Raw genomic sequence first — 18,564 nt, 5'->3', positions numbered from 1 at the left:
ATATAAAACACACACACAAATATATTGTGTCAGCTTTATGAAATATATATACAATTATGTTATATTGTGTGACATATGATACATGCATGATACATGCATGTTGTTATATTGACTGAATAAATATATTGTCTACTACTATATATCACACTCTGTTTTTAATTGGTTTGTTAATATCGAGAACACTGGGCGTGAAGTCACTCATGTACAACATCATCTCCCCTTCCCCGGACTGTCGACAAGTAATTTGGACGGATTATTTCTTGTTGTCGACAGTCCGGGCATAAACCGCATAAAACTGTGTGTGTGTGTGTGTGTGTGTGTGAGAGAGAGAGAGAGAGAGAGAGAGAGAGAGAGAGAGAGAGAGAGAGAGAGAGAGAGAGAGAGAGAGAGAGAGAGAGAGAGAGAGAGAGAGAGAGAGAGAGAGAGAGAGATGCTCTTTAATTGTTATTAAAGAAAGCTTACACTTGTAACATATGTTAATCCCAAAGTGTAATCCCAAACAAAAGTGTAACGTGTAAAGTTTACGAAGTGTAAAGTGTAATCCCAAATATAACATGTTCAGCGTTCGAAATTATCGTCGGTCCTTAGACCCGAAGTCGACTGAAAACCACTCGGACCCACAACTTTTGTTTTCTGCAGGTCCTTATGGCCGACAGCGTTTTCATCCCCACTAACTAAGAGTATTATTCCATTATTAAAATATAGGGCCTACACATTCTGATTCAGGGTTAAGGGCAAACACTGCATATGTTACATTTGACCACTTTCTAAATGGCATTGTGTATTCAAAGCTTACAGCTGTTCAGCCGCTCTTTTGATGATTTAGCTATGTACCTTGTTGGCTTTCTAGGGACAGCTATAGTATTGTAAACACTGATAATTCGGAATAACGTTTAAGTAATGTTGAGGGTGTTCAGTATCCCCTAACAGGTAAGGCGCAATCTACTTTTTATACTGCGGGGGACATGAAAATAAATGAGAGCTCAGCGCCAAAACGCAACCCTCTTTCAGCGAGGTTTTGAGCTCTCCGTTGCAAGGAGGGAAGGAAGTGGCGACTGGCTGAAAACGGTGAAACATCTTTCGTGAGTACTGGAATTTGTGGAATTTTTACACTATGGTTATTATTGATCGACCTGTAGATAGCTATATCTGAGCACATGCTAATCTGCTAGTTGTACTAATTTTCGACTTATGTTTGCGTGACATTAGAGACTCTTCAACGAACACATTCATCTGTGCAAGTTTCCAGCGCTGCTGTGTGAGTCAGACTAGACAGATAGAGTCACCACGTCCGACCTACAAGTATACCGTACATTTACCATATCTGCCGACACAGTGACGATTACTGCAGTAGCAGAGTTCATCCGTAAACATGGTCATGCAATCCTGAATTGTTTGATCTTAATCTGAAAATACTGCTGTAGACAGATGTATCCTCACTCAAGCATCCCCTTCCCCCTCCCGGTGTAGTGTAGGTACCCCGCCATCACGGTTTGGTGAGATACATATGGCAAACATAGTAGAAAGTGGTGGAAACATCCTAATTCCAGTGACGTGCTTTATCCCATCTATATACTGCTGTTGACCCACACTGTACAGGTGATAACTGATATGGAATTTTGACACACACTGTACAGGTGATACTGATATTGAATATGACACATGTGTACAGGTGGTAACTGATATGGAATATGACACATGTTTACAGGTGATAACTGATATGGAATATGACACATGTTTACAGGTGATGACTTATATGGAATATGACACGTGTACAATTGATAACTTAAGAATATGAAATATGACACATGTGCACAATTGATAACTTAATTATATGGAATATGACACATACTGTACAGGTGATAACTTCTATGGAATATGAAACATGTATAATTGATAAGTTATATGGAATGTAACACATTAACTCATGATAAATACTAAATTTTAGATGTACCAGTTTATGGCAAACCTTACACAGGCTTTATAATGATTAGAATGGCAGATTGTAATACCAGTAACTGTGAAACAGTCATTTCATGTGAATGTGTACATGCATGTTGACTTTCATAATGCATTCCTACTTTATTTGTAATTAACATATCAGTGTGAAACATGTTCAGTCCCATGTGGTGGATCATGCTGGCACATCCTTACATCATGTACTGTAACCATGAGGAAACCTCAGACTGTGTTTCCTGCTCCATATGGCATAAATGTTGTATTGTATCTACTGTGGCAGTGGGATGTTGAATTGTATCTACTGTGGCAGTGGGATGTTGTATTGTATCTACTGTGGCAGTGGGATGTTGTATTGTATCTACTGTGGCAGTTGAATTGATGTTGTGGCAGTAGGATTTAATATCTACTGTGGCAGTGGGATGTTGAATTGCATCTACTGTGGCAGTGGGATTTTAGTGGATGATTGTGGATCTGCTGTGGTCAGTAGGATGTTGAATTGCATCTACTGTGGCAGTGGGATGTTGAATTGTATCTACTGTGGCAGTGGGATGTTGAATTGTATCTACTGTGGCAGTGGGATGTTGAATTGTATCTACTGTGGCAGTGGGATGTTGAATTGTATCTACTGTGGCAGTCTAGGGCATTTTAATTATCATCTGATCTGTGGCAGTGTGGCAGTAGGATGTTGAATTGTATCTACTGTGGCAGTGGGATGTTGAATTTGTATCTACTGTGGCAGTGGGATGTTGAATTGTATCTACTGTGGCAGTGGGATGTTGAATCTGTATCTACTGTGGCAGTGGGATGTTGAATTGCATCTACTGTGGCAGTAGGATGTTGAATTGTTTCTACTGTGGCAGTGGCAGTGGATGTTGAATTGTATCTACTGTTGGCAGTGGCAGTGGAGGATGTTGAATTGTATCTACTGTGGCAGTGGGATGTTGAATTGCATCTACTGTGGCAGTATCTACTGGGCATGTGTGAATTGTATCTACTGTGGCAGTGGATGTTGAATTGTATCTACTGTGGCAGTGGGATGTTGAATTGTATCTACTGTGGCAGTGGGATGTTGAATGTTACTGAATTGTATCTACTGTGGCAGTGGGTGGGATGTTGAATTGTATCTACTGTGGCAGTGGGAGTTGAATTGATGCTGTGGCAATGTAATCTACTGTGGCAGTAGGATGTTGAAATTGCATCTACTGTGGCAGTGGATGTTGAATTGTTTCTACTGTGGCAGTGGGATGTTGAATTGTATCTACTGTGGCAGTGGGATGTTGAATTGTATCTACTGTGGCAGTGGGATGTTGAATTGCATCTACTGTGGCAGTAGGATGTTGAATTGCATCTACTGTGGCAGTGGGATGTTGAATTGTATCTACTGTGGCAGTGGGATGTTGAATTGTATCTACTGTGGCAGTGGGATGTTGAATTGTATCTACTGTGGCAGTGGGATGTTGAATTGTATCTACTGTGGCAGTGGGATGTTGAATTGTATCTACTGTGGCAGTGGGATGTTGAATTGAATTGTATCTACTGTGGCAGTGGGATGTTGAATTGTATCTACTGTGGCAGTGGGATGTTGAATTGTATCTACTGTGGCAGTGGGATGTTGAATTGTATCTACTGTGGCAGTGGGATGTTGAATTGTATCTACTGTGGCAGTGGGATGTTGAATTGTATCTACTGTGGCAGTGGGATGTTGAATTGCATCTACTGTGGCAGTGGATGTCTGAATGTTGAATTGTATCTACTGTGGCAGTGGGATGTTGAATTGTATCTACTGTGGCAGTGGGATGTTGAATTGTATCTACTGTGGCAGTGGGATGTTGAATTGTATCTACTGTGGCAGTGGGATGTTGAATTGTGTTGAATTGTATCTACTGTGGCAGTGGGATGTTGAATTGTATCTACTGTGGCAGTGGATGTTGAATTGTATCTACTGTGGCAGTGGGATGTTGAATTGTATCTACTGTGGCAGTGGGATGTTGAATTGTATCTACTGTGGCAGTGGGATGTTGAATTGCATCTACTGTGGCAGTGGGATGTTGAATTGTGTGGCTACTGTGGCAGGGATGTTGAATTGTATCTACTGTGGCAGTGGGATGTTGATGTATCTGTGGCAGTGGGATGTTGATTGCATCTACTGTGGCAGTGGGATGTTGAATTGTATCTACTGTGGCAGTAGGATGTTGAATTGTATCTACTGTGGCAGTGGGATGTTGAATTGTATCTACTGTGGCAGTGGGATGTTGAATTGTATCTACTGTGGCAGTAGGATGTTGAATTGTATCTACTGTGGCAGTGGGATGTTGAATTGTATCTACTGTGGCTGTAGGATGTTGAATTGTATCTACTGTGGCAGTGGGATGTTGAATTGTATCTACTGTGGCAGTGGGATGTTGAATTGTATCTACTGTGGCAGTGGGATGTTGAATTGTATCTACTGTGGCAGTGGGATGTTGAATTGTATCCACTGTGGCAGTGGAATGTTGAATTGTATCTACTGTGGCTGTAGGACGTTGAATTGTATCTACTGTGGCAGTGGGATGTTGAATTGCATCTACTGTGGCAGTGGGATGTTGAATTGTATCTACGGTTGCAGTGGGATGTTGAATTGCATCTGCTGTGGCAATGGGATGTTGAATTGCATCTACTGTAGCACATCACACTATGGGATATGTTACACAGGAGCTGAATACCATCACGGCATTGCAATATATAACATTATTTATAGACAGGCATACTGGATTTAGAGTGTTGCAGGTCTTATCACATTCATTTTTGATGCATTCAAAAGGTAGAACATCAACATTCTGTGACATGGAAATTGTGATACTTGTTTGATACAGCCATACCCTCGATGGTTTGTTAAAGAGTCTCAGCTGCACTGCCAGCTTTCAGCGATAGACTAACATATGTTGTCATACTACTCTGATAGACATGTAGTTCCAGTCCAAGTTCCTAAGCAGTGACTATACATAGGACACCAACCAACTCCATCAGCTGCCATGTTCCTTGTTGAAATGTCAGACAGTTGTAGACCCTGGTGTGACTGGGGACCCAGGGGAAGCAGGATCAGTCTGGACTGGTTCACACAAACATCAGCATGGTGACAAACTGGACGGGTGCCTGTACAAAAACTAAAGGATATTTTTCTGATTTTAATGAAGCTCAGTGTCATTGCTGTTCTCATATTTCGGTGTATTACAGAAGATTTATTGTTTAATTGCTGTTGAAGGCACTACATGTTTCATGACTTAACTGGTTTACCTTTACCAATTATAACACTTCTTGTCTCCACCAGCCTATGGTAGTTGAAAGTGGAAACTGTATGGATCCATTTGTCAGGCTGTGTGACTTGGTAGATTGTATGTCATGATATCATGACTCCGGAAGCTGGTAATGATTTATCCTGTCGGTTATTTACAGGCTGACATATAACTGAAGTGATGACACAATGGTGATGTACTGATAACTGCTATATGGTGCATTTTGTATGCATGTTTCTTCAAGGAGAATAATATACATGGGGCGGATAAAGGATCTTGGTGGGGTGGGGTAGGGGGGCACCCTCACCTGCCCTCTGGATCCGCACCTGATGTGATTATTTTGGCATAGTTTTTGCAGTCAGTTTTTATGTCATCATGCTTGTTTCAGGACATTTCTTTAAACAAACAATACATCTGTGTACTTCCATGACTACTGATCATGCTATGTTTGTTGTGTAATCTTTTGACTGTTACGAAATAGTGTTCACAACGATGAAGACTATATGAACTGTTATCAACACATTTTATTGCCAATGATAGTACACTGTTGCAATGTGTACATGGTGTGGTGATTGTTACATTTTGCTATGTTGTAAAACAGTCATGTAATTAAACATTCAATATCTGGCAATGAATTGGGATGATATTGCTAATATATTCTGACATCACTTTTATGTCACAATAAAAGTTTCAGTGTCATGATATTATTTTCTTAATCTTTACTAAGTTGTCATGCTTATATACAGTGTTTGCCCTTAACCTTGAAAAGTTGCAGGCCCTGATCAGAATGTGTAGGCCCTATATTTTAGCTACAATATAAGTTAGTCCCAGCAAACAAGGCCATAAGGACCTGCAGAAAACAAAAGCTGTGGGTCTGAGTACTTTTCAGTTGGCTTCGGGCCTAAGGACCGATGTTAATTTCGAACACTGCTTATTCAATAGCAAATATTACCCGGTCAGACTGAACAAAGGAACTGGAAGAAATGATGGCTTTGTGACAAATATGTACTGCTTTGAATATATTTTTGTAAAACCTATGAACCCTGTCTTTAATGCAATGCATGGATCAGGAAAAACAGTGTAGTTGATCAGGGGGACATTTGAGGACAATGTTTTTTCATTTGCCACGTTATTGTAAGCCTAGTAACATCTAATATGTACTAGTATGTTGGAAGGCTTCAGCTAATGTGGTGTAGTGTAAACTGTACACTGTATAAAGTGAAGTGTGTATTCTGTCAGAGAAAATAGTATTTTTCAGTTCAGTAATAAAGGTAAACTGGTTGTCTTCAGTTAGAGTATAATATGTCAGAGGTAATTAACTGAATGACATTATAGCTAATGGTCGCTGCATCAGCAGCTTGACAAAGACAACTATGTCTGAATATACTTTCATATACTGTTCTAGTTAGCCAAAGAAGCGAAGGTCATGGATAGCTGTTTTAGCAATTACGATGAATGACTGGAAGTGAGACATTCTTGAAGTCACTATTTAGCATGTCAAATGCATTATTTGGAGAAAGATATCTATTTTCATCCCATGTTGGATTACCAGCTCTTCCCAAAGCTTCTTTTATCTACATGAGTCTGCCATTGTGCTCCTCAGTGTCTCACTCACACCCATATTGTCAAAAGTAGCTTCAGCATCTTCAGAGAAGGTTGGTTAAGGTATTTGTCAGCCAGGGAGTCTTTTGATCAGTTTTACAAGCTCAAGATAGAGCACTGCTAGCCAGTTCCCTGCTGCTTGCCAGGTAGTGAGGAGTTTGTGATCCATCAGTCTGTCATCTCTAATGGAAGGGCAAAATATTTTTAATGTTCCTGGTACATTGCAAGCAAATATATAAGCTTAACTGTTAGACTTACCAACTTTGATTTCAAAATGGCATGAATGTTGCAACTCAGTTATGATATGGGACATACATCATTACATGGTGGAAATATCAATTTTTAATACTGGTAATAATTGCAGCCAGGGTTACAGGCAGAGTAGAACCATACTAAGCCACAAGGTTGTCATTTGAGAGTTTAGTGACCGGAGTAATTATGTGGTAGCTCTATGAAGGATTCTGGAGGCATGGAATTATTTTCTAAAGAAATGTAACCACTATTCTTGTTATGCATATTGTGATATGTGAGACAAGGGGCATGGTTAGAGCACCTCAAGGCATGGTTAGAGCACCTCAAGGCATGGTTAGAGCACCTCAAGGCATATGGTTAGAGCACCTCAAGGCATTCATACAGCCTTTTATGACATGAGACAAGGGGCATGGTTAGAGAGCACCTCAAGGCATGGTTAGAGCACCTCAAGGCGTTCATACAGCCTTTTATGTGATGAGACAAGGGGCATGGTTAGAGCACCTCAAGGCATGGTTAGAGCACCTCAAGGCATTCATACAGCCTTTTATTTGGATGAGACAAGGGGCATGGTTAGAGCACCTCAAGGCATGGTTAGAGCACCTCAGGCATTCATACAGCCTTTTATGTGATGAGACAAGGGGCATGGTTAGAGCACCTCAAGGCATTCATACAGCCTTTTATGTGATGAGACAAGGGGCATGGTTAGAGCACCTCAAGGCATGGTTAGAGCACCTCAGGCATTCATACAGCCTTTTATGTGATGAGACAAGGGGCATGGTTAGAGCACCTCAAGGCATTCATACAGCCTTTTATGTGATGAGACAAGGGGCATGGTTAGAGCACCTCAAGGCATATGGTTAGAGCACCTCAAGGCTTTCATACAGCCTTTTCTGTGATGAGACAAGGGGCATGGTTAGAGACCACCATGGTTAGAGCACCTCAGGCATGGTTAGAGCACCTCAAGGCATTCATACAGCCTTTTATGTGATGAGACAAGGGGCATGGTTAGAGCACCTCAAGGCATGGTTAGAGCACCTCAAAGCATGGTTAGAGCACCTCAAGGCATTCATACAGCCTTTTATGTGATGAGACAAGGGGCATGGTTAGAGCACCTCAAGGCATGGTTAGAGCACCTCAAGGCATTCATACAGCCTTTTATGTGATGAGACAAGGGGGTTAGAGCATGGTTAGAGCACCTCAAGGCATGGTTAGAGCACCTCAAGGCATGGTCATACACCCTTTTATGCATGAGACAAGGGGCATGGTTGTGAGATCTCAAGGCATGGTTAGAGCACCTCAAAGCATGGTTAGAGCACCTCAAGGCATTCATACAGCCTTTTATGTGATGAGACAAGGGGCATGGTTAGAGCACCTCAAGGCATGGTTAGAGCACCTCAAAGCATGGTTAGAGCACCTCAAGGCATTCATACAGCCTTTTATGTGATGAGACAAGGGGCATGGTTAGAGCACCTCATCATGGTTAGAGCACCTCAAAGCATGGTTAGAGCACCTCAAGGCATTCATACAGCCTTTTATGTGATGAGACAAGGGGCATGGTTAGAGCACCTCAAGGCATGGTTAGAGCACCTCAAGGCATTCATAAGCCTTTTATGTGATTAGACAAGGGGCATGGTTAGAGAGCACCTCAAGGCATGGTTAGAGCACCTCAAGGCATTCATACAGCCTTTTATGTGATGAGACAAGGGGCATGGTTAGAGCACCTCAAGGCATTCATACAGCCTTTTATGTGATGAGACAAGGGGCATGGTTAGAGCACCTCAAGGCATATGGTTAGAGCACCTCAAGGCATTCATACAGCCTTTTATGTGATGAGACAAGGGGCATGGTTAGAGCACCTCAAGGCATGGTTAGAGCACCTCAAGGCTTTCATACAGCCTTTTATGTGATGAGACAAGGGGCATGGTTAGAGAGCACCTCAAGGCATGGTTAGAGCACCTCAAGGCATTCATACAGCCTTTTATGTGATGAGACAAGGGGCATGGTTAGAGCACCTCAAGGCATGGTTAGAGCACCTCAAAGCATGGTTAGAGCACCTCAAGGCATTCATACAGCCTTTTATGTGACGAGACAAGGGGCATGGTTAGAGCACCTCAAGGCATGGTTAGAGCACCTCAAGGCATTCATACAGCCTTTTATGTGATGAGACAAGGGGCATGGTTAGAGCACCTCAAGGCATGGTTAGAGCACCGTAAGGCATTCATAAGCCTTTTATGTGATGAGACAAGGGGCATGGTTAGAGAGCACCTCAAGGCATGGTTAGAGCACCTCAAGGCTTTCATACAGCCTTTTATGTGATGAGACAAGGGGCATGGTTAGAGCACCTCAAGGCATATGGTTAGAGCAACTCAAGGCATTCATACAGCCTTTTATGTGATGAGACAAAGGGCATGGTTAGAGCACCTCAAGGCATGGTTATAGCACCTCAAGGCATTCATACAGCCTTTTATACGATGAGACAAGGGGCATGGTTAGAGCACCTCAAGGCATGGTTAGAGCACCTCAAGGCATATGGTTAGAGCACCTCAAGGCATGGTTAGAGCACCTCAAGGCATATGGTTAGAGCACCTCAAGGCATGGTTAGAGCACCTCAAGGCATTCATACAGCCTTTTATACGATGAGACAAGGGGCATGGTTAGAGCACCTCAAGGCATGGTTAGAGCACCTCAAGGCATATGGTTAGAGCACCTCAAGGCATTCATACAGCCTTTTATGTGATGAGACAAGGGGCATGGGTAGAGCACCTCAAGGCATTCATACAGCCTTTTATACGATGAGACAAGGGGCATGGTTAGAGCACCTCAAGGCATTCATACAGCCTTTTATACGATGAGACAAGGGGCATGGTTAGAGCACCTTAAGGCATTCATCCAGCCTTTTATCTGAGGAATTGCATTTGTGAAAAATTATATTAATAATTGCTAGCTCCCAGAAATAGCCAATCTGGCTTAAATAGAGCCAAATTCAGTTATCCTTGTCAGGTATTTCATTCCAAAGCTGATTAGCAGTATCCTAAAACTACTTTACCATTATTCCTTTGTGTTTACTCTTAGTCAAAATATCAGCTATAGCTGATAACAAAACTTACTTTCTTTCCTATGTTGTATCAGAGAGGATAATTGTTTTTAACTGTCTCGTTAGAATTCATGGAATATTGCAGGACAGATAAGGTAAGGCAAGATAAATATTATGTTATGAAAATAAGTTTCTTGGAAAGAATTTACTGTCCTGAGTGACACTCCAGCCATGAACATACCAGAGATGACTGATAACCAGTATGTATGTATGGCCATGTTATGTGTTGACAGGCTGCCAAGACCTACCTCTCACATAGCTGTCATGCCTAGCCCTGGCTTACAACAGGCAGAGATTAGGCAGGAGGTGAGAAGCTCCATGTATTGTCATATATATTCACTCCTTACCAACATTACCAGGCACTGATTGCTTAGGGCCGGTGCCAACTTTGTTTCTTTTGTTGGAGTGACATTCTGAAGAAGCCCTCCATATTTTGGAGCGTGTCCAGTTTTAACGTAACTGAACTGATGGTTTATGTCACTGGTGGAATAGTGGTAGTGATGTAAAGCTCCATACAATTTCGGCAGGAATAAGTTGATGTGAGTGTGTGATGATGACAGTACAAGACTTGTGTGTGGAGGAGTACACAACATGTGAAGTACTGAGGAATGTGGCCAACTGTGTATTTTCAAACTTCTAGAAAGTATACCATATGAGTACAGATAATGACAAGTTAAGAAAGGCCAAATAAAATAAATGTTGTGGCTCCAATTACACCTCTGTAAAATATAGGGTAGCTAGGTAGGTTTTTATGTTTTTTTAAACATTTTTTTTAGAAGTAAAGTACAAACTAATAACACATTTATCAATGTGTAATTGTTTATGCAACCAAGCGTCCGGCCATCATGTCTACTTTCTCTATCAGAATGAACAATGTCCATCTTTGCCGGGGGAAAACAATGGTATCTGAAAGGTTATTTTATTCATACTGCTTAGATAGAATTCAAGGGTCTGTGGGGTAATCGGAACCACAACCTTTTTTTTAGGCCTAAGTGTTGGTAGGTGTGGCTTCTTCTTCAGACAGAGCTGCTGGTGACCATCTTGTCAGACTGCATCTGGAACATGTGCCTACCTCTTCACTAACTATATACGGTATGTAGCCTCTTACCAGCAGCAATGAAGAGTTACCCTATCTGCCGTGGATACACAGTACTCACCCTACTAATAAAACAAACATACTAATTCCCTCCACAACCCTTTCTTCCCTCCCTCCCCTTGTTTCCTCCCTACCCCTTCCCTTGTTTCCCCCTTCCCCATCCCTTGTTTCCTCCTTCCCCCTTGTTTCCTCCCTATCCCCTCCCCTTGTTTCCTCCCTCCCTCCCCTTGTTTCCTCCCTATCCCTCCCTTGCTTCCTCCTTCCCTTGCTTCCTCCCTCCCCATCCCTTGTTTCCTCCCTCCCTCCCCTTTGTTTCCTCCCTCACCCTCCCTTGTTTCCTCCCTAGCCCTTCCCTTGTTTCTTCCACTGAAACATATACAGTGGGTATTTGAATTGCGTTACATCATTACTTTCACTGTGCCTTTAACATGCCCTGTTCTGAAATAAGTAACACATTTTTATAACACAAAATATATGAAGATATCCTCTTTTCACAAAAATTATGATGGTGAAATAACTAATATCTTGACAATTGTATTTTTGCACGATACGTTCCAAATCTTGTTTGAAGCATCAAGTGGGCCATATGAAAATGATGAAGTTATTTAAGATATAATTAGCTGCAGCTGCAGTGAGCTGCAAGAGGTTGGGAGTCAGTAAGACAGCAGAGCTGCAGGTGATCTGATATGTGCATGGAACAGGCATGTTGGTTGCCGTGGAGGTGTACATTCCCTGTCTCTCCCACTGCAGGCTGCCGACAACTACTGCAAGTGCCTGCATCAACTAAGCTCTCCACTGTAGCCTAGTGTAGGGCAGTGTGTTCCACCATCCGCTGTAGGGCAGTGTGTTCCACCATCCGCTGTAGGGCAGTGTGTTCCACCATCTGCTGTAGGGCTGTGTGTTCCACCATCCGCTGTAGGGCTGTGTGTTCCACCATCCACTGTAGGGCTGTGTGTTCCACCATCCACTGTAGGGCAGTTTGTTCCACCATCCGCTGTAGGGCTGTGTGTTCCACCATCCACTGTAGGGCAGTTTGTTCCACCATCCGCTGTAGGGCAGTGGGTTCCACCATCCGCTGTAGGGCAGTGGGTTCCACCATCCGCCTGTAGGCAGTGGGTTCCACCATCCGGTAGGGCAGTGTGTTCCACCACCATCCGTGTGTTCCACCATCCGCTGTAGGGCTGTGTGTTCCACCATCCACTGTAGGGCAGTGTGTTCCACCATCCATCCTGTAGGGCACCATCCGCTGTAGGGCTTGTGTTCCACCATCCCCTGTAGGGCTGTGTGTTCCACCATCCACTGTAGGGCAGTGTGTTCCACCATCCGCTGTAGGGCTGTGTGTTCCACCCCCTGTATCCACCATCCACTGTAGGGCAGTGTGTTCCCACCATCCACTGTAGGGCAGTGTTCCACCATCCACTGTAGGGCTGTGTGTTCCACCATCCCCTGTAGGGCAGTGTGTTCCACCATCCCCTGTAGGGCTGTGTGTTCCACCATGTAGGGCAGTGTGTTGTGTTCCACCATCCACTGTAGGGCTGTGTGTTCCACCATCCACTGTAGGGCAGTGTGTTCCACCATCCCCTGTAGGGCAGTGTGTTCCACCATCCGCTGTAGGGCAGTGTGTTCCACCATCCGCTGTAGGGCTGTGTGTTCCACCATCTGCTGTAGGGCAGTGTGTTCCACCATCCACTGTAGGCTGTGTGTTCCACCATCCGCTGTGGGGCAGTGTGTTCCACCATCCCCTGTAGGGCAGTGTGTTCCACCATCCACTGTAGGGCAGTGTGTTCCACCATCCGTTGTAGGGCAGTGTGTTCCACCATCCGCTGTAGGGCAGTGTGTTCCACCATCCACAGGGGTAGTACAGGTAGATACATCTGGCACTTACTGTCTACCGGGACACAGCCTGATTTGTGCTCATTTACGTCTGTTACTTAAATGTTGTTACACACCAGACCCAAGGCTTTCTATGTAGGTATATTATTGATATCTCTATATTGTAGAAGCAAGGGGGATATGTTGGACTCACTGTAGAGCCATGACAGATATATTTGTGCCACTATATTGCCCATTAACCTAACATCTAGTCTTTGAAATGAACATATTTTACAGAAAAATGGTTCCTAAATTATGTTCATAAAATAAACTGAGAAAAGGACCCAAGATACTTTCTTCATTTCCTGAAATAGTGGTAATCTAGACTTACCACATGTTCTAGAATGGGCTATATTGGGTATATCTGTTTCAGGGCCTCTATGGCAGACTAGGAAACTCTTGTCACACTGTAGTGTACATCATTGACAGGTATTTGTGGGACTAAATTGCAGGGGTGGGAGGGATACCTTTGACTCACTGTAGTGTACATCGTTGACAGGTATTTGTGGGACTATATTGCAGGGGTGGGAGGGATACCTTTGACTCACTGTAGTGTACATCATTGACAGGTATTTGGATGACTATATTGCAGGGGTGGGAGGGATACCTTTGTGTACCTTGAGAGTTTCCGATTATTTGCTGTAATAGGTCTCAGAGTGCACTCTGTTTGACGTATTCACTGACCACACATCCATTCAGAACAGTTGTGTCATTTAGCCTTAGGTCTAAAGTGTTTCTGTTCAGGGTTTGTAGTCTCTCCTCCATATGTGATACTATGAGATACTTTGTGATACTGGGCCTGTTTCTATTAGTAGACCATACCCTGATTCTAGGTTGGACAGTCTCAGCTATATGCTCTCCCATTATCAGTGTTGTTTGTGAGCTGTGGGATGGCATTGTCTATCCTGATTGAGATCTTATTTGGATGAAATGGTCACAGATGTGGAGGCACAAGTGGACTTCAGAATGTCAGCTTAACCTATGTTAAGGGAACTGAATACTGCAACTGTTGCCATGCAGCCCACATTGTTCACAAATGTAGCAACTGTTGCTGAGCAACCCATGGGGCTATGCATCTATCACTGCAAGGCTACTACTATTGTCAGTTCATGATTGAAGACAACTATTGCCAACCAGACCATCAGCTGTAAAGCAGACAACCCTTTCTAGTATGATTTGTAACTTGGGATGAATCCCAAGATGCCAGATTGTAACTTGTAGTGCAGTCCATCTGAATCCTGCCACAAGTACCAAGATGCTACCAAACACCCACAACCTTACCTTAAACAACCTTTCTTGTTTTCCCTATAGGAGAAAAGTTACACTTTATGAGCATACCCTTGATGTAGATCAGGATTAGATCTGGCCTTCAGCAACCCATGATTGTCATAACAGGTGACTAATGGAATTTTGAGGTCAGTCTCACTGATTGCTTAGTGGTCAACATTGTATCCCAGTTTTGTCAATCGATGCTCATGATCCAATGATCCAATCACTGGATTGTCTGATCCAGACTAATTTATTTACTGCCTAGCAAACTGAATTAGAGCTGAACGTTAAACAACAAACACTGGCTGACAGCGGATATTGTCTATAAAGATGCTAAGCCTTGACGGATCCAAGTGAATTCTGTCCTACAGGTACAGGTCATGACTTCCCTGGTTGACGACAGGTGGGGACCCTGTATGCCCAGTTTTACACTCCCTCTTGTGCCAGTACCTGCAGCTGGTTGATCCTGGGGAGCACCAGTTCAAAATCATGGTACCTCTGGCAGGTTGTGACTGCACCCAGGTCTTTAGATCCCAGATGGAGTTAAGGTTTGACAGAGTATTTCTTGTGGTTCATTGAGGTATGAATAAAAGAAACGATTTGCAAACTGTATGAATCCATGTTGTCGATCCTGATAATTAAATTGGGAAAAAAGTATTATATCTATAATAGTTTTATCAAAAACAATTATATAGATTAAAGCAAAGAAATGATAAGATTGATAAACATTCCAGGTGAAGGAACACATACTGTGGCGTGACATGTATGTGGTGATTGTTTGATTTATGCACATAACTTGACACACCCACGTCAGTATTCGTTCAATGGAGAGTAGCATCAAAAGTCACAGTACTTGTCAATAGTGGTAGGAGGCAAGAAGAACTGTCAGATTGTAACAAACTGAGACAGATATGTCAGGCAGCAGGCAACTGTTTTACATGTGATGGTCACTAACCACCAAACCCAAGCATTGGCTTCCTGAGATCAACGTATAGACACAGATGAAAATATGTGACTTAAGAATAAAACATGAACATATGTCATTTGTGAAACTGAATCAGATGAGAAAACAACAGCATGTGAGCGAGGCTGCAGGCCCGGCAGGTATGTTGTTTCATTCCTTCTCGGCTTCCAGTGTCACTCCAAGGTGTATTGAGCAATACTGAATTTGTATGAATATTGCTAAAATGACACGGAATTCCCTAGACTGTAAATGGTATTTTTCTGACAATCTGTAGTGGTGAAAGTTGTCCACTTTGATGGGCAGGGCATTATGTTTTACATTCATCGGGAAATGAATGCAATAACATATGACCAGTTGAGCCAGTCAGAATGCATGAGTAACAAGGAACACAATGTAAATGTAATTATTATGGAAAGTCACAACCTTCTGTATATAAGCAGACGGCCCAGCACTACATAATAGAAACACCAGAAATTCCTGTGTGGCAAATCTGAACCACTGACCTATGGATACCTTGACTGAAATGAATGAAACATGATTTGGGCTGGAGATTTGACGATTATGTAAACAGAAATGATGACATGCCTGGCAGAAGATGTTTAGCTGTAATATGAACAGTGGTGGTGACAAGCCTGATGTGAAGGCTTGTTTATCTCTGACCCGAATGTTATGATGCTTGTTGAGAATTGGATCAAGTTTCAAGCGCATGCTTACTCCATGATGGCCAGCTGATGGCAGTGTCCAGACAGGACTATGTAGCGTTGTACATCAAATGTCCTCACTGACTGCTGCTGGGGGGACAGGTTCTGCCAGACATGAACAAACCAGTGTCGGAGTGAAAACTGCTTCTTAGACCGTAGGGCTGATTAATTAAGGTAATTGCTCAGAAAAAGGAAGCTGGAGGCCGAACATACCGACATGTTCTTGTGTAGTGTCTGTATTCCCTCAGTATGTCCCACTACCCGTTGATGTTCTTGTGTAGTGGCCGTATTCCCTCAGTATGTCCCACTACCCGTTGATGTTCTTGTGTAGTGGCCAGATTCCCTCAGTATGTCCCACTACCCGCTTGATGTTCTTGCAGTAGTGGCCAGTATGTCCCACTCAGTATGTCCCACTACCCCTCGTTGATGTTCTTGTGTAGTGGCCGTATTCCCTCAGTATGTCCCACTACTTGTTGATGTTCTTGTGTAGTGGCCGTATTCCCTCAGTATGTCCCACTACCCGTTGATGTTCTTGTGTAGTGGCCGTATTCCCTCAGTATGTCCCACTACCCGTTGATGTTCTTGTGTAGTGGCCGTATTCCCTCAGTATGTCCCACTACCCGTTGATGTTCTTGTGTAGTGGCCGTATTCCCTCAGTATGTCCCACTACCCGTTGATGTTCTGTGTAGTGGCCGTATTCCCTCAGTATGTCCCACTACCGTTGATGTTCTTGTGTAGTGGCCAGATTCCCTCAGTATGTCCCACTACCCGTTGATGTTCTTGTGTAGTGGCCGTATTCCCTCAGTATGTCCCACTACTTGTTGATGTTCTTGTGTAGTGGCCGTGATTCCTCAGTATGTCCCACTACCCGTTGATGTTCTTGTGTAGTGGCCGTATTCCCTCAGTATGTCCCACTACCCGTTGATGTTCTTGTGTAGTGGCCGTATTCCCTCAGTATGTCCCACTACCCGTTGATGTTCTTGTGTAGTGGCCGTATTCCCTCAGTATGTCCCACTACCCGTTGATGTTCTTGTGTAGTGGCCGTATTCCCTCAGTATGTCCCACTCACCCGTGTTGATGTTCTTGTGTAGTGGCCGTATTCCCTCAGTATGTCCCACTACCCGTTGATGTTCTTGTGTAGTGGCCGTGTATTCCCTCAGTATGTCCCACTACCCGTTGATGTTCTTGTGTAGTGGCCGTCAGTATTCCCCTCAGTATGTCCCACTACTTGTTGATGTTCTTGTGTAGTGGCCGTATTCCCTCAGTATGTCCCACTACCCGTTGATGTTCTTGTGTAGTGGCCGTGATTCCCCTCAGTATGTCCCACTACCCGTTGATGTTCTTGTGTAGTGGCCGTGATTCCCTCAGTATGTCCCACTACCCGCTGATGTTCTTGTGTAGTGGCCAGATTCCCTCAGTATGTCCCACTACCCGTTGATGTTCTTGTGTAGTGGCCGTATTCCTCAGTATGTCCCACTACCCGTTGATGTTCTTGTGTAGTGGCCGATTCCCTCAGTATGTCCCACTACCCGTTGATGTTCTTGTGTAGTGGCCGTATTCCCTCAGTATGTCCCACTACCCGTTGATGTTCTTGTGTAGTGGCCGTATTCCCTCAGTATGTCCCACTACCCGTTGATGTTCTTGTGTAGTGGCCGAGATTCCCCAGTATGTCCCACTACCCGTTGATGTTCTTGTGTAGTGGCCAGATTCCCTCAGTATGTCCCACTACCCGTTGATGTTCTTGTGTAGTGGCCGTATTCCCTCAGTATGTCCCACTACTTGTTGATGTTCTTGTGTAGTGGCCGTATTCCCTCAGTATGTCCCACTACCCGTTGATGTTCTTGTGTAGTGGCCGTATTCCCTCAGTATGTCCCACTACCCGTTGATGTTCTTGTGTAGTGGCCGTATTCCCTCAGTATGTCCCACTACTTGTTGATGTTCTTGTGTAGTGGCCGTATTCCCTCAGTATGTCCCACTACCCGTTGATGTTCTTGTGTAGTGGCCGTATTCCCTCAGTATGTCCCACTACTTGTTGATGTTCTTGTGTAGTGGCCGTATTCCCTCAGTATGTCCCACTACCCGTTGATGTTCTTGTGTAGTGGCCGTATTCCCCTCAGTATGTCCCACTACCCGTTGATGTTCTTGTGTAGTAGTGGCCGTATTCCCACAGTATGTCCACTACACTACTTGTTGATGTTCTTGTGTAGTGGCCGTATTCCCTCAGTATGTCCCACTACCCGTTGATGTTCTTGTGTAGTGGCCGTATTCCCTCAGTATGTCCCACTACTTGTTGATGTTCTTGTGTAGTGGCCGTATTCCCTCAGTATGTCCCACTACCCGTTGATGTTCTTGTGTAGTGGCCGTATTCCCTCAGTATGTCCCACTACTTGTTGATGTTCTTGTGTAGTGGCCGTATTCCTCAGTATGTCCCACTACCCGCTGATGTTCTTGTGTAGTGGCCGTATTCCCTCAGTATGTCCCAC

At 43.7% G+C, this 18,564-nt stretch overlaps 1 protein-coding gene across 2 annotated transcripts in view; it reads left to right on the top strand.

The window, feature by feature from the left end:
* Positions 1-1,001: 1,001 nt before the first annotated feature.
* The window catches only part of LOC124256002 (coiled-coil domain-containing protein 9-like), a 56,856-nt gene continuing 39,293 nt past the window's right edge, over positions 1,002-18,564 (top strand). For both annotated transcript variants that reach the window (XM_046689933.1, XM_046689931.1), the window contains exon 1: positions 1,002-1,082. The gene's annotated coding sequence lies outside the window, so the exon portion shown is untranslated. The remainder of the gene's footprint in view (positions 1,083-18,564) is intronic.

This window comes from Haliotis rubra, unplaced genomic scaffold (genome assembly GCF_003918875.1).
Source record: "Haliotis rubra isolate DU_JTF1 unplaced genomic scaffold, ASM391887v1 Scf116, whole genome shotgun sequence".
Taxonomy (NCBI): Eukaryota; Metazoa; Mollusca; class Gastropoda; order Lepetellida; family Haliotidae; genus Haliotis; species Haliotis rubra.
Note: the sequence above shows the minus strand (reverse complement) of the source record. Positions and strands in the feature narration are given on the sequence as shown.